Consider the following 7,721-nt stretch of genomic DNA (forward strand, 5'->3'; position numbering starts at 1 on the left):
TTTTTTTTTTTTTTTTATCATCTGAATGCCAGGCCTTTTGTCAGTTACTTGTGTTGCATATATCTTTTCCCATGCAGTACCTTTCTTCCCACCCTGAGGTCATGAAAATATTTCCTGAATTATCTTCTAGGAGCTATCCTGTTTTTCCTTTAAAATTTGTTGTTGTTGTTGTTGTTGTTATGTATCCTCGAGTTGGTTCCGACTCATAGTGACCCTATGTACAGTAGAAGGAAACAATGCCCAGCTGTGCACAAGTCTCACAATTGTTCTTATATTACAGGCCACTATTTCAGCCGCTGTGTCAGTCCATCTTGTTTAGGATCTTCCTCTTTTTCACTGACCCTCTGCTCTACCAAGTATGATATCCTTCTCCAGGAACCGGTACCTCCTGAGAACATGTTCAAAATATGTGAGAAAAAGTCTCACCATTCTTGTTTCTAAAGAGCATTCTGGCTGTACTTCTTCCAAGACAGATTTATTAGTTCTTCTGGCAGTCCATTGTATATTCAATATTCTTTGCCAACACCATAATTCAAAGGCACAATTCTTTGGTCTTCCTTATTCATTGTCCAGCTTTCAAATGCATATGAGGCAATTGAAAATACCACAGCTTGGGCCAGGCGCACTTTAGTTGTCAAGGTAATATCTTTGCTTCTTAACACTTTAAAGAAGTTTTTTGCAGCAGATTTGTCCAATGCTATACGTAGCTTGATTTCTTGACTGCTGCTCCCATAGGCATTGCTTGTGGATCCAAGTAAAATGAAATCCTTGACAACTTCAATCTTTTCTCCGTTTATCATGATGTTGGTTATTGGTCCAGTTGTGAGGATTTTTGTTTTCTTTATGTTAAGGTGTAATCCATACTGGAAGCTGTGGTCTTTGATGTTCATCAGTAAGTGCTTCAAGTCCTTTTCACTTTCAGCGAGCAAGATTATGTCGTCCGCATGTCATGGGTTATTAATGAGTCTTCCTCCAATCTTAATTCCCCCTTCTTCTTCATATAGTCCTGTTTCTTGGATTATTTGCTCAGTATACAGATTGAATAAGTATGGTGAAAGACACAACCCTGACACACACACACCTTTACTGATTCTAAACCATGCAGTATTTCCTTTTTCTGTTCAAATGAATGCTGTTTGGTCAATGTACAGAATCCATATTCATACCTATTTCAAAGAATGGTGATCGAATAGAATGTGGAAATCATGGAACAATATCATTAACATCACATGCGAGTAAAATTAAGCTGAAGATAATTAAAAAATGATTGCAGCAGAACATTGACAGGGAAATGTCAGAAATTCAAGCCAGATTCGGAAGAGGATGTGTAACAACGGACATCATTGCTGATGTCAGGCGGGTCTTGGTTGAAAGCAGAGAATACCAGAAAGATGTTTACCTGTGTTTTATTGACTATGTGAAGGCATTTGACTGTGTGGATCATAACAAATTATGGCAACTCCAGAATGCTTAAATGTGCTCATGAGTTCCTTTGAAGTTTAGGTTTACAAATCACCTAAAAGTGATTTTTTTTGTGTGTGCAGGGTGAGGTAAGGATTAAGTAACTTTGTTTTTAATAGCCAGTTGCCCCAGCACTATATTTTTGGACCACTCCTTTGTAGTTGTCACCTTGCCGTTAATCACTTACCCATATATGTATGGGTCTCTTCCTGGACTCTATTCTATTCTATTATTCTATTATATTGTGCCACTAACACACTGCAATAATTATGAAACAATGGTAATTCTTGAAATCTATTATCTTCCACCTTTATCTTCTTAAAAAGTAAAAGTCAAGTTTAAAAAAAATTATGCTATTTTGATTTGTTATTACATATTTCATTGAATCTATAGAACATTTTGGGAAATTTTCCATCTTTATAGTAATATTTAGTCATCTAATCCAGGGGCACACATAAAACCAAAAGCCAAACCCATTTCCATCAAGTCGATTCCAACTCATAGTGACCCTATAGGACACAGATGAACTGCCCCACAGAGTTTCCAAGGAGTGCCAGGTGGATTTGAACTGCCAACCATATCACTTAACCACTATGTCATCAGGGTTATAGCTTTTTAATTTAGTCCTTTTCAAAAAAAATCATTTTATCCTTCAACAAATGTATTATAGTTATTTTAAAGTTCCAATTTGGTAACCCCAACATTGTATCTATCTTTGGGTCTGATTCTATTGTCTATTTTCTATTTTGGCCTTGTATCATATTTCCTTGCTTCGTTATGTGTCTTAAATTTTTTTTTATAAATTTATCAATAAATAATAGTTAAAACTGAAGTTAATAATACTAATCTTAGAAAATGGAACACTTCTGATAGGCTGCCAGTAAGGGGGACTAAAGAATCTAATCTGTAGTTAAGCCGTGTCTTGGCTTCATTGCAGCTTTAATTAGATTCAGATCACCGCTGATTCAAAAGTTTTAAGGGAGGAATTAGGACTTGCCATTGCTTAGAATACGGCTAGCAGTAGATTCCAAAGATTTCTTTATGCTTTACAGCTAAGCCACCACTTTTCAAAACTGTGAGAGATCTCACTTTGCTTTTCATCCTGGGTGCCTACTTTTGGGACTCCTGGGAAGTTCTTTTTGCTCTTCAGTCACAATATCAGGTTTCTGTGCACCTGAGAACATCTCTCACCACCCTATGCCCTGCTCCCAGTCTTTGGAGAACACATGCAGTGGCCTCCACAAAGGCCATATGTATTACCACAGGATTTGTCTTAGCTTTCTGCCCCACCCCCCAACTCAGAAGGTAGCTTCAGTAAACTTGACGGAAGTTTTATTTTTTACTTTTATCTTTTTTTTTTTTTGCTGCTGTATAGAAACTTAACTGTGTATAGCGAGCTTTTATCCAGTAACATTGCTAAATATACTCATTAATTCTAATAGTTTACCTACAGATTCTTCTGAGAATTGCATACGAACAAGTTCTCAAGGAATCTGAAAATCTCGTCTCAGCCTGCCCCCTAGGTTCTGAGTCAGATGGCCTGGGTTCAAATCCAAGCTCTGCCACTTGCTACCTGTGTCACTGGGCCAGTTTCTTTACTGTTTTCTGTTTTCTCACTTATAAAATAAGGATTATTAATAACATCTAACTCATAGCTTTGTTGGGTGAATGAATTGAGTTAGTATCTGCATAGTACTTAGAACAGTTCCTGGCATGTAATAAGTGCTCCATAGATGTTGGCTTTCTCTGCCTCAGCCTCCCTCCCCAGCATCTTCACAAGCCACACTCAACACTGCTTCCTGTGCTCCAGCCTTAGCACAGTATCACCACGCTGCCTGGAACACACTTCTGCTTTTCTATACCTGTTTAATTCCTTGTTACTCCTTAAAGTCACGTAATGGTTTCTGAGAGAAGCCTTCACTGGAGCCCTGTTAGTTCCTATGATGCTTTGTGCATATTAGAAAATGCACTCTTTCTTTGAGACAGCTTAGCTTCATCCACAAGAAGATTGTTGTCATGAACATATATACTCAGCGTCAACTTCATGCATGGTTCTCCTTGGGTAGTGCAGTATGTGGTACGCGACATCCTTGTCTTCCTTTGCCCATCTTCAGGACAGGTCAGTTTCCCCAAGTCTACACTCACATAGTACCTATACTACTTCTCCATAACACTTATCCTATCATAATTGTTCAGTTACAGTTTCTCACTAGACTAAAAGTGCCAACAGGATATGGGACTGACTTTGCTTTTTGCTGTTGACACACGATAACCATTGCCATTTAGTTGATCCAAACTCAAGGTGACAACATACATTACAGAGTAACAAAACCTGCTCAGTAGGATTTTCTTTGGCTGAAATCTTTAAGGTAGCAAATTGCTAGGACTTTCTCACATGACACCACTGGGTGGGTTCCAATCACCAGCCTTTAGGTTAGCATCTTTCACAGCTTGCACCATCCAGGGACCTTTGATACACAATAGGTACTCAATAAATACATTTGAATGGATGAATATATAAGTGAATTTTAAATTCCCATAGGGAAAAGGAAGATGGGTTGGAGTGGATTTTCGTAGTGTCAGAGGGAAACTGTATTGCTCCACCCCAGCACGACCCACTGCTTTTCTGTTCGACATGAATAAAGGTGAAAGTGACTGGGAGATTAGACGGATAGATCAGGAATCCAATCAAGTTCCTTCTTTAAGAATTTTTCCCCTGTTTCTCAGTTTCTTAAGTGTAGGCTAGAATGGAGAAGATGCTTCAGGACAAGAAGTCACATCTGTAATTTATACTGCTGTTGACCTTGCCAAGGACTGAAGAAATGTGGCAGGTAAACTTCTGTCATCAAAACAAATGATCTCTTTAGATGAGTCACTTGGCCTAGGAGAATTAATGTTAGTGGTTTTAATTTCTAAATGAGTAACTGCAAATAATGCATAGAGCCACAGTTGATGGAAGGTATTCTTCTTGTAGTAAAATAACAGATAGATATTTGCTTTTTAGATTAATCAAGAATAATATAAATCAGTACACACCACCCTGCTGGTCTGGGAAACTGAGAAAAAAATATGAGTTCATCTGATATTAAAAACCAGCTTAAAATTTTTTTTTTAATTCGTCAACTTTGGTTACTTGGTGTCAAAAAGGCAGAATATTATCAATATTATTTTTAATAATAATAATAAATAACAGCTCATCTGTATTAAGTCCTCATTATGTGCCAGGCACTGGGCTAAGTGATTTACAAGTATTAGTTCATCCTACCAACACAATAACATTATAAAGTAAGTAACTTGCTCCCCATTTTGCAGATGGAGAAAAAGAGGAGCAGAAAAGCTAGGGTTAATTTGCTGCTCTAGGTGAGACAGTTTGCAAATCGTGGAGTAACATTTGAATCCAAAGCCCAGCTCTACCTCTTGTCAAAAGGAGAGCTAACGGCCCAAGGAAAATTTATAGAATGCCTTCCAACTATTCTGCACGTGTACAAGAGCTTCAGTTTTTACAACTACCAAGTCAACAGCTATTTGGTCAATTTAGAGACTGGAAACATTAACACTTAGAGTCTATATCTTTCCTATAATCAAGATGAATGGCTTTGAAAAGTGGCACAAAGGACCGATTAAGGAAGGCTTTTCAATAATGGCGTCTGTTGCTAGAGAGAGAGAAATGAAATGACAGCATCTGTTTCTGCAGGTGGATTACAGCTGCTGAGGCCCCTGAGGTTGCCTTCCGCTTTTAAGAAGTCGTGAAGCCAATCACCTGCCACGCCTGTTTGTGGGCACCTGCCACCGGGCCTTATTCGTTTTCATAAATGGAGCAGCAGCTAACCACCATTCACTGGGACTTTACCGTGCACTAGGCACTGTGCCAAGAACTTCACAGATATTATCTTAAGGAATCTTCCCACAACCCTGTGATGTTAACTCTATCTTGTGTCAGAGATGCTCTGGGCTCATCAGTCTACATTTTCGTCCAGGGCACCTCTTTTCCTTCAAGGACACCAGCCTCACTGGAAGTTAGGTCAGGCCATATAACTGAGCTCTGGTCAACATAAGAGAGGCAGAAGTGATATATATTGCTTTAGGTCAACTTTACCTGTGCAGGTGGCATGCCTGGGTTTGAGGGGTGGGGTCATTGTTACCTTGACTGATACACTATTGTTATCCCATTTTACAGATGAAGTGGAATGATTTGCCCAAGTTCGCATAGCTAGTGAATTGTCGATCTAGGACTGAAACCCATGATTGTATGAATCCCAAGCCTGCCTTTCCATCATTTTAGCACCAAAGTTTGCTGCCTTGAAAATGGGGCCCCTCTCTCCCCAATCCGTCATCCCAGAACCACCAAAAATGCACAGCCCTTCTACTTCCATCAAACAACAAGCAGCAGAATATAGCCTGCCCTCTATTAAAAAAAAAAAAAAAATTACACATACACAAAGAACAGAATTCTTTCTTTATCTAAAAGAATATTTCGATCTGCTCTGACATTTGTATTGAATTAAACTATTAGACTGTATCAGACTGTATCTTTTGGTTAATTCCAAATACTGAAAAACGGGTTTTAATTTTTTCATAAAAACTGTATACACAGTCATAAAGTACAGCCGGAGTTTATTTGCATAATATCAGGTTTCTCAAAGTTTAGTGCAATAATTAGATACTGCTGTCAAGATGAGTTTGGAGATCTGTTGGGCACGTTTTTGTAATTCTTCTGCAATCTCAAACTTTACCCTCTGTTTTGGAAGCCCCCCACATTTTCCTTTGGTGCCAGTGTGAACAACCTGTGGAAAAGTATAATCATTGTCCATATTCAGAGAAAAGAGATCTACTTTAAGATAGGTTGAAACAGTGCAGACATTCATCCATTGAGGCGAGTTGAGAAGATGTTTTGCCTGGAGGAGGGTATGGATGACGCCTTTGTTGTGTTCTTCCCCAATCCTAGGATGTCATGCTTCAGTGGCAGGAGGCCCATTTCCCCTCCCCTGTCACCACCAATTCATTTAGTGATGCTGGTAAAAATCCTTGATTTTCTGAGCCTTAAATTAATGCCTTTCAGAGGTGATCTCATAGATGGGAGGTCAGCAAACTTTTTCTATAAAGGGACAGATAATAAATATTTTTGGCTTTGCCAGTCATACAATCTGTCACAATTGCTCAACTCTGCTGTTGTGGCGTAAAAGCTATCATAGCAATTTGTCAGTGAATGAGCATAGCTGTGTTCCAACAAAACTTTATTTACAAAAACAGTTGGTGAGCTTGATTGGGTCTGTGTGGATCATAGTTTACTATCCCCTGCTATAGATGGTCATCTCATAAATAAGAATAATAACATTTATTCATTCAATTAATATTCATCGAGGACCTCTGTATGTATCAGGCACCATTCAAGGAACCGGAGGTAGAGCAGCGATCTAGTCAGGTAAGGGCCCTGCTCTCTGAGACTCACTTTCCTGAGAAAAAGGCAAACCATAAATAAGTAAACAAACAATTTTGGATAATGATTGGTATTTTGGATATATTAAAGCTGAAGGTCTGGTGAGGAATGTCTGGGGCCTTCTGAAAAAGTTGCAGAGTATTTGAGATATGATAGTTCCTCCAAGGAGGCAGCTTAGCACCAAAAACCAAAACCAAATGTGTTGCCATAGAGTCAATTACAACTCATAGCAACACTATCGGACAGAATAGAACTGCCCCATAAGGTTTCCAAGACTGTAATCTTTACAGAAGCAGGAGCAGACTGCCACATCTTTCTTCCATGGAGCAGCAGGTGGGTTTGAACCACTGACCTTTTGGTTAGCAGCTGAGCTCTTAACCACTGCACACCACGGCTCCTTACTGTTTTTGTGTGCACTGGTGCCTTACACACCATTACATTTAACCCTTATTCCAATAATGAAATTTCATTATTATTCCCTTTTCGGAGATGAAGAAACTGAAGCTCAGAAGATCAGAGAAGAAAAATAACTTGCCTATAATTCACAGCTTCTAATGACAGAGCTGGAATCTAAACACAAGTCAGCTTGTCTCCAAAGGCCCAGGACTTGTAGTTCCCCCCAGGGACTATAGTCTTTGCTAAATAAGTCCCACGCAATTAACTGCCAATGAATGGAGAAAATCAGGACTGGAAACAAACTGAGAGGCTTTTTCATTCATCCACCCTTTCAAGCATTCATTCATTCTTCCAACAAATTCCTCCAACAAATCTATGTACCAGGTACTATTAAGAATATAGTAATGATCAAGACATACAAGGTCCC

The sequence above is a fragment of the Elephas maximus genome, chromosome 2, assembly GCF_024166365.1.
Source record: "Elephas maximus indicus isolate mEleMax1 chromosome 2, mEleMax1 primary haplotype, whole genome shotgun sequence".
Classification (NCBI taxonomy): domain Eukaryota; kingdom Metazoa; phylum Chordata; class Mammalia; order Proboscidea; family Elephantidae; genus Elephas; species Elephas maximus.